We start from the raw sequence: 9,618 nt of genomic DNA, 5'->3' as shown, positions 1-9,618 counted from the left end.
AGAAACAACTGAGAGCTAGGGAATGCTGGTAGCCCCAGAGCCTGGCAGAAACATGGCGTAGAACCTCTCTTTGTCAGAAACACAGAGGGAGGGTAACTTGGTGATATCTTGGCTTAGCTAACCCATTCTGTAGAACTGTAGCAGGATGAATTTGCTGTTTTAGGACACCACATTTGTGATATGATTTTACTAAATCTTTTACTTCTTAGGATTTGAACTTAGGTTCTCATGCTTATGTAGAAATGCATTTATTAACTCATCAGTTTCTCCAGACCTGTTATACATATGTGTGTGTATGTGTATGTATATGTATATGTTTTTACCATACATACATCATGCAGAAATGATTGCAAGTGAACCAACAGTTAACTGGTTTCTTGCTCTGCCTCTTGACCTGTGATTGACTTTATTTAATCCTGTTTAATATAAACAGGAAGCTCTTGGATTAAAGGTGTGTGCTAGGACAGAGCCATACCACAACTAGAAACAGGTTTTTTCAGTAAATAACAATCTTGTGGTTCACAGTGTGATCAAATATCTTGAAACATTTCTCCCTTTTTGTCTAAATAAACAGGAGAGATTTGAACTCATAACACAGTAAAACAATTTGCAATAATGAAACTATTTCTGCTAAGCTTTTACATAATGTCCAGCCTGATTATATTTGGCAGTTTTAGGACTATTATTCCTGAGTTCAAGTTCTGTTAGATGTTCATATTTTCCTCTTATGAACTCAGCCATCTGAATGTCCTCAGCAGTTTTTAGTCCAAACCGGATCTGTGTGTGGTGGTTGTCAACTTAAAGGCAGTCCTGGCTAGGTTGAACACAACAGTCAACCCAAAAGTTATCCACTTTTTTTGGCAGAAGAGGTATGGGGCCCTTTAGCTCAGTGGTTAGCGTTACCACAATCCAGGTGGATTAATTGTTGCAGAGCCCCATGATCTTTGCCGAGAGTTCAAAGGTTACTCTTAAGAATGGTAGAAAAAAAATATTTTAAATCCATATTCGGCAGATCTCAGTAAGGTTTGAGGGCCACAATCTATTAAGTACATCCAAGTTACACAAACTTTGTTCCTCTTTACCTGCTTCAGACTCAAACCTGAAAACACATGCAGGAAGATAGGTGATGCTTATTTCTAGAATTAGTTAGCATTCTATATGACTATTACTGTCATTATAGAGAGTTTATTTCTTCATAATGATCTTATAGATTTTGAGATGTTTATACCTTAAATTTTTTTTAAAAAAATCAAATGAAAACCAAAAGATTATAAGATTAGTGACAATGAATAGTCTCTTATTTTTTGTTTTCCTCTTTCCCATACCAGGTGGTTCTTCTGATATGAGACAGATTTTGGATTTTCCTTTAACAGCCATGCATGGCATGGGCTTACAGAAGGAGAGAGCATTTGCCACTTATGCCTGGAGGTAGGTAGTATCACTTAGCCACTGTTTTTTCTTGAGACATTTTCTTCCTTTCTTCCTTTCTTTTCTGTCTTTTTTTAAAATAAGTGACTTTTTATTAATAGAGCACTGACTTTATAATTGATTTCTTTTTTACACTCATTTTTGTTTTATTTTATTATTATTATTTTTTGCAAACCACCCATCCCATCTCCCCCCCCCCCCCCCCCCCCTTTATCTCAATGACTGAGCTCCCCCACCCACTTCTGCCTCACTACTCTAGCATCCCCCTACACTGAGGCATCAAGCCTCCACAGGACCCAGGGCCTCTCCTCCTACTGATGCCAGATAAGGCCATCCTCTGCTACATATGTAGATAGAGCCATAGACCCATCCCTGTATACTCTTTGGTTGGTGGTTTACTTCCTGGGAACTCTGAGGGGATGTGGTTGGTTGATATTGTTGTTCTTCCTATGGGGTAGCAATCCTCTTTAGTTCCTTCAGTCCTTCCCCTAACTCTACCATTGGGGTGCCCATGCTCAGTCCAAAGGTTGACTGCAAGCATCCACATCTGTATTTGTCACATGCTGGCAGAGCCTCTCAGAGGAATGCCATACCAGGCTCATGTCAGTAAGCACTTCTTGGCATCAGCAACAGTATTGGGATTTGGTATCTGCAGATGAGATGCATCCCAAGGTAGGGCAGTCTCTGGATGGCCTTTCCTTCAGTCTCTGCTCTGCTTTTTGTCCCAGTGTTTCCTTTAGACAGGAGCAATTCTGGGTGGGTTTCACTTGTCAAGTGGTCTCTCAGTTACTTAGTTGGATGCTCTTATTCTCCTGGAAAAATAAAAACAAAACCCTGCCCTAACCCTAACTCTGGGGGTTTCTTTTTGGCTGGTAATATCTTTCCTAGGGCAATTTGAAGAGGAACAACAATAAAAGTTTACCTTACAATTGAAATTTGTAAAATTTTTTTGAAATTTTAAAAGTAATATATACATATATACCTTAGTATATGTGGATAAATATACTTATATCCCCCTTTATCTTTATATATAAATTCAATGTTTAAGTATATTTATCTTTAGACCACAGAGGACATTCAATTGGAATGTCAGCCTGCCTTTTGTAAGCAGCTTTTATATTTAAATCACTGTGATTCTATGTGTTTGCCTCTGCCTCCCAAGTTCTGGGGTTAAAGATGTGAACCATCTACTGACTATGGACTCCTTAAAATAGTTATTCACATAGGGTGGCCTTGGTTTAATTTAGTTCTCCATTTCCCCTCAGTTTTTAATCTTAGGGGTAAACTATTAAGTTTCAACTTAATGATCTATCATGATCTATCATTCTTCCCAATTAATTCTGAATTTGTTCCCTAGCAAATTTTAATATCCTAGTCTTAATTAAACATGATGACAATTTGTCCACTATATCAGTCACATTTTCTGTCTTGTCTGCATGCACTACGTAAAATTTGATGTCTTTGCTAAGTCTCACTACATCTTGCCATTTCCACTCATGCTTCCCAAGACCAGGTATCTTTGCCATTTATCTGCCTCTTAATGCTTTTTCCATTTTGATAACCATATAGCTATACCATTGCACATACACCATGACTTGGAGAAGGTGGAAAATTTCCTTTTGCTTTCAAAGTTGTTTGTCTTATTGTAGCCAATAGTGCTGCACTGGTTCTGCAGTCCCTTCCTTGGTGTTGGCCATTCCATCTCCTGGTCTATATGGTGTTGGCCATTCCACCTCCTGGTCTATAGGCCGCCACTTTCCATTAGCTTTGGTTCCATCAGGGGTGGATGAACCATTAGTAAACCATGCATTAACCAAATCTTGTGACCATTCTGTCGGTCTCCACAGCTGCTTCTTTTGGGGGAGTGGTGAGTGGGTAAGAGATGGGGATTATAGGCAATTGAGCTATCTCATTGGTGCCAGAAGGCACAGACACCTGTACTACCACATCCTGGTCACAAAGGTTCGCTGTAATACCTCTCCTTCCATGACTAAGCCTGTGAAGAGCTCTAATAGAGAGCTCTGTTAGCTTTCTAACAGACCTAATCCATCATTGAAAGGGGGCACCCTTATGACCACAGAGTAGTTGGCAATGACTGAGTATAAGGTTCTCTATGCTTTGTAAAATGTCCAGATTCATTTCTCAAAGACAGAGTATTTATTCTCCATATATGGAAAGTATTTGTAATACAAGTCAACAGGCAAATGTTGGGGGACTCCTCTTTGCTTTATGAAGAGTCCCCAGTTGTCAATTCACCAATAAATATAATATCCACAAATTAAAGACCATTTGGTTCAATATTAGTCAGGGCTGCGTGCACATAGGTGAGCTACCAGCCATAACTGGCTCTTTGTTCCTGTCTGCATTGGAAATTATCTGACATTCTAGACAGGGTTTCTCTCTGTAGTCCTGGCTGTCCTGGAACTCATTCTGTAGACCAGGCTGGCCTCTTACTCAGATATCCCCCTGCCTCTGCCTCCCACGTGCTGGGATTAAGGGCATGCTGCCTGAGCGTGCTAGGAGCCCGGGGGTGCTGCACCAGTCCAGAGGAGATGATGGGTGTTTTAGACCCAGTGTGTTTCAGGTGGCCTCAGATGTACCTTGCCAGATTTTTCATTTCTCTTTTGCAATGACTGTGAAAGTCTGATGCCATTTTTGAGAAATACATTCAGATAACACACTTCTTGTGTCATGTCTGTCTGTCACCGCTGAATCCCTTGCACACCTGGCCAGAACTCTCATCCCGCAGAACTAGGGCTCCACACAGAAACCCGGTTCATGGCAATTCTTGTGAGAGGCTCCTCATAGAAATACAGAGAACCATTTATCAATTATAACTATGTAAGTAGAAAGGTTTCAGGATAGGCCTATATGAAACATTTCCTTAGAGAGTCCTGAACATATCAACAATTAAAAGTTTTTGTCTGTATCTGAAAAATAAAACCAGTGATTTTACCATCCCCTTTTTTGTTAAGGAATTATTTATATTGCTAAAAAGGCTCTGATAGTGTTGTGTAAACATTATAGACAAGTATTTAATTTTTCTATTATATACCTGCTGATTTCCTAGGTAAAAGACAAAACAAAGATGCTCTCCTTCATTCTCTATTCCATACTGCTTACCCAAAATGAAGAACTCTGGCATATGGAAGACTTGGGGCCAGGGAAGAAAGCATCTTTAAAATAGGGCTGCAGAAGAAAGGGCTGAGAGAAAGGACATCTAGTTATGCACATAAGCTCCTTCTTGTTATTCCTGAGTCTGACTTAAAGCCTCATTCACACTTCCCAACCCTGCCTCATCTGTGGATGGGAGGCAAGGCACAAGTTATACTACTAGTAGTTTAGCTTAAAGAGGGACAGTCTGAGCAAACTTGGAAGAGGATAAAGCTCAAGTGTGGAAACTACTTAGGTGGAACCATTCGCTGTCCATGGTGAAGTATACAGGGTGGACGTGGGCCTAGTGTAGAATTTACACTAAATACCTAAGAATCACACAAGGTTCCAAGTGCAGTTGGCAACCATCTCAGACAGTGAATGCTTGTGACAGGGGCAGGACTATACTTCATTGTTTTAACAGACAACAAAGAATGCTGTTCTCATTCTGTAGCCCAAGCTGGCCTTGACCTCATGGTAATCCTCCTGCCTCAGCCTCTCAGGTGCTTATGATCAGGGTGAACTCCCATGATTGGCCAGGTATTGGCCCTTTGAGAAGGACTCCCAAATGACCCTTTGTCAAACTGTCTTTCCTAATCATATAGTTAAATGTTTCTTTTTCACGCCCCCAAATGGAGTGCGGTCTTCTAGAGACAATAAACTATGTGATGTTGCATAGCAGTGAATGTGAAACAGGTGAGAATCTTTTATGTCTTTTGTTTTTCAAGACAGGGTTTCTCTGTGTAGTCCTGGCTGTCCTGGAACTCACTCTGTAGACCAGGCTGGCCTCTTACTCAGATATCCCCCTGCCTCTGCCTCCCACGTGTTGGGATTAAAGGCGTGCACCACCACCCCCCGGCTGAGAATCTTTATCTTCATTAAGTCAAACATTACAGTTTTGGAGGAAAGGAAATACAATGCCACCTTTCTTGATACATCTTCCCGTTATTTGGAAATTCTTAGTTTAATTTTTAAAAGTTTAATAAGTATGACGTTTTTTTGTCTGCATGTATGTCTACATATAACTTGAGTGCAGTGCCCACAGAGATCAGAAGAGGGAGTCAGATATCTTGGAGCAGTAGTTTCAGATGGCTGTGCGCTGCCATGCGTGTCCTGGAAATGGAATCTGGATCTACAGCAAGGACAGCCAGTGCTCTCAACTGCTGAGCCATCTCTCCGGATGGGAAAGTTGTTACTATCAGAGACAGGGTTTTGCTATGTTGCTCGGGCTGACTGAACTCCTGGGCTCAAGTGGTCCTCCCCTCACAGCTTGGTGTGAGCTAGAGCTACGGTATGCACCACTGCAGGCAATTCCAAAGAGATTTTTAAATGAGTAAATATTTGAAAACTTTGAGTTTTCTTTTCTAGACAGGATTTCTCTGTGTAACCCTGGAAGTTAGTCAGCTCTAGGATAGACAGGCTGTCCTTACACTGGGAGATCCTCCTGCCTCTGCCTCCAAAGTGCTAGGATTAAAGGCCTGCTCTGCCACCACTATCCAGCTTTGGAGAATTTTTGTGTGTGTGGTTTTACATTATAAATTTAAAGGATTTTTTTTTAAATTTTATAGTGCTGGGGATGGACTGAACCTAGAGTCGCATGTATGCATGACAAATACTCTCTACCACTAAATTACATTCCCAGCCCATAAAGTTACATATAGAAAGTATAGAAAACTGTGTAGGCGAATTAAGGTTGCTATTACACTAAGGTACACAATTTTATTCCTAGAAGAGCATACATCTTGGATACTGTTGCCAAATGAGTATTTGAGTATCATTTGCCATCACAGAGTAGAAACTGAAAAGCTCTGAGGATGAAGCACAGGCAATATAATGACATTGATGCTTTTAATATGCCATGTATAATACTTCAATGTATTGCTATTTAAAAACTGAGATAGCTAACATGTATATAAGTATCTGCTGCTTGGAAATATTTGAATACAGATTTAGTTAATTGAATATGCTGCTGGGCCACATTAAGATTAATTTAGACCTCATTAAGATTAATGGTACAGCTATTTAATATGTCATATTGCCTAGCTAATATTTGAAAAATAGGTATTTTTTTTCTGAATAGCCTGTTGAGAAAAGTGCCCTGAATCTGGCTTACAGCCATGTCACTCTCCTAACTTGTGATGACTGAACCCCCTCATAGTGGATTAAGAAGCCCTCAAACCACAAGTTTATTCACACTGACTTCTGTCTCCTACTTCTGCATGTCTACTTCCAACCATCATTTCTCTCAGTCTCTCAAAAATAAAAACTATCAAAGTTCCCTAAAAGGCTCAGCAGTTTTTTTGGAGTCTCTGAATGATTACAACATTCTTCAAATCTGCTGCTTCCAATATGAGCATCTCATCCAGAAATCTGAGGAAAGGCAGAGCTGTTGCCAGGGCAAAGGGAGGGCTTCTCTGAGATCTTTGGTGCTTTTCAATAAAGTCTTTGATGTGGCTCACCCTATGAGAAACGTTAAATCTTTGGACAGGCCTTTCCCCCTTTGGTTAACCAGATCTGGATCCTGGTAAGGGGCTCCAAATTGTTCAGTGAAACAGCAAAATACTTTTATTATCAACTTCAGCACTCTTTTCTTTAGAAAGGATTCTTCGCGTAACACTTCCTAGTCTGTAACTCTGTCCTGAGAAGAGCTGGAAGGCTTTGGAGACATACATACTTCATTTTTTTTTTTTTTTTAATCTTCAACTTTAACATCTACCTCCTCTTTATCTAAAACTCCCTGTAATTCTGAAGGTAATTCCCTGCTTCTCCTGCTCAGTGGGGACAAGCATTTGGCACCAGCTTTCCCTGCTTCCTCAAAAAAGGCTGCCAACAAAGCATTCACAGTCCCTTGGTTGATTATCATTGAGGGACTGACGGTCAGGAGGTCCTGTTTCACAAACCCATTCTTCTTTTATACTGTCAAGGTTATCTACTTCTTTCGTTCTCTTTCTGCTACTCAGGGCGTGGCCTCACAGCCTAGTCCTCAGTCCCCGGGGACAGGCAAGCGCCGCTGAAGCTATGCTGAAGCCCCTCAGCCCCGGAGCGCCTAGCAGTGAGCGCGGGGAAACCCTTTCCGGGCCAGCAGCCTCGCCACCGCCACCCGCGCTTGCCGCGCGGCTCCGAGGAGCGCTCCTGGCCGACGGGAACGCGCCGGGGAGCGCGCCTGGCCGACAGGAACTCGCCAGGGGCGGGGCTTCTTGCTGCAAATATTCTCTGGCTGCCACAAGGTGCACACTAAGGGCAGCGGCTGACCCGTTAGCCTTTTTTAGTGTGGACTGAATAACCAAGCTGTCTGATGAACTCTTGCCTCTCCTTATTCAGGAAGTCTCTCCTGTTAGAATCTAATCTTTTTTTTTTGTTTTCTATTTTTTTATTAGATGTTTTCTTTATTTACAATATCTCCTTTCACAGGTTCCCCTCCAAATAAATAAATAAATAAATAAATAAATAAATAAAATAGAAAAACAAAAACTAAAACAAACCCCTGTTCCTTCCACCTCACCCTGCTCACCATTCCACTCCCTCCTGCTTACTGGCCCTGGCCTTCCCCTACACTGGAACATAGAACCTTCAGAGGATCAAGGTTGGTCCTATTGATGACCATCTTGGCCATCCTCTTCTATACACATGCTGCTGGAGCCATTAGTCCCACAATCTGGACTCTTTGATTGGAGTTTTAGTCACTGGGAGCTCTTAAGGTACTAGTTAGTTCATATAGTTGTTCATCCTAAGGGGCTGCAAACCCTTCAGCTCCTTGGCTCCTTTCTCTAGCTCCTTCGTTGGGGACCCTGTACTCAGTCCAAAGGAAACTGTGAGCCTCTACTTCTGTATTAGTCAGGTACTGTCAGAGCCTCTCAGGAGAGCTATATCAGGTTCCTGTCAGCCAGCACTTGCTGGCATCCACAATAGTGTCTAGATTTGATGATTGAATATGGGAAGGATTCCCAGGTGGACCAATCTCTGGATTGTCCTTCCTTTAGTCTCTGCTCCATAGTTAGTCTCTATAACTCCTTCCATGGGTATTTTGTTCCCCCCTTTTAAGAAGGAATGAAGTATCCACATTCTGGTCTTCCTTCTTCTTGAGTTTCTTATGGTTTGTGGTTTGTACTTTGTGTATTCCGATCTTCTGAGTTAATATCCACTTATCAGAGAATGCATACCCTGTGTGTTCTTTTGTGATTGAGTTACCTCACTCAGGATGATATTCTACAGGTCTATCCATCTCCCCAAGAATTTCATAAATTCATTGTTTTTAATAGCTGAGTAGTACTTGATTGTGTAGATGTACCATAATTTCTGTATCCATTCCTCTGTTGAGGAACATCTGGGTTGTTTCCAGTTTCTTGCTATTATAAATAAGGCTGCTATGAACATAGTGGAGTATCTGTCCTTATTACATGTTGGAGCATCTTCTGGGTATATGCCCAGGAGTGGTATAGCTGGGTCCTCAGGTAGTATTATTTTTAGTTTCCAGAGGAACTGCCAAACTGATTTCCAGAGTGGTTGTACCAGTTTATAATCCCACCAGCAATGAAGGAGTGTTCCTCTTTCTCAACAACCTCTCCAGCATCTGCTGTCACCTGAGCTTTTTATCCTAGCCATTCTGACAGGTGTGAGGTGAAATCTCAGGGTTGTTTTGATTTGCATTTCCCTGATGACTAAGGATGTTGAATATTTCTTTAGGTGCTTCTCAGCCATTCAGTATTCCTCAGTTGAGAATTCCTTGTTTGGCTCTGTTCCCCATTTTTAATAGGGTTACTTGTTTCTCTGGAGTCTAACTTCCTGAGTTCTTTGTATATATTGGATGTTAGCCCTCTATCAGATATAGGGTTGGTAAAGATCTTTTCCCAATTTGTTGGTTGCCATTTTGCCCTATTGACAGTGTCTTTTGTGGACCTCGATGGTATCCCAGCTTTACTTCTCCTGTGGAAACAAAGACAAAGCCTCCTCTCCAATGTCACACACACCCCAGATTCCATTCCGGGGTCAATGTATCTTTAAAATATACTGACTGATTTAATTCAGCAGCTTTTTCTC

The 9,618-nt window shown here is 41.4% G+C and overlaps 1 pseudogene; it reads right to left on the bottom strand.

Moving 5' to 3' along the window:
* Positions 1 to 6,869: 6,869 nt before the first annotated feature.
* On the bottom strand, positions 6,870 to 8,185 carry LOC116093318 (annotated as a pseudogene).
* Positions 8,186 to 9,618: the final 1,433 nt, after the last annotated feature.

The sequence above is a fragment of the Mastomys coucha genome, unplaced genomic scaffold (assembly GCF_008632895.1).
Source record: "Mastomys coucha isolate ucsf_1 unplaced genomic scaffold, UCSF_Mcou_1 pScaffold16, whole genome shotgun sequence".
In the NCBI taxonomy this organism is placed as follows: Eukaryota; Metazoa; Chordata; class Mammalia; order Rodentia; family Muridae; genus Mastomys; species Mastomys coucha.
The sequence above is the reverse complement of the archived record's forward strand: the minus strand, read 5'-3'. Positions and strand labels throughout refer to the sequence as shown.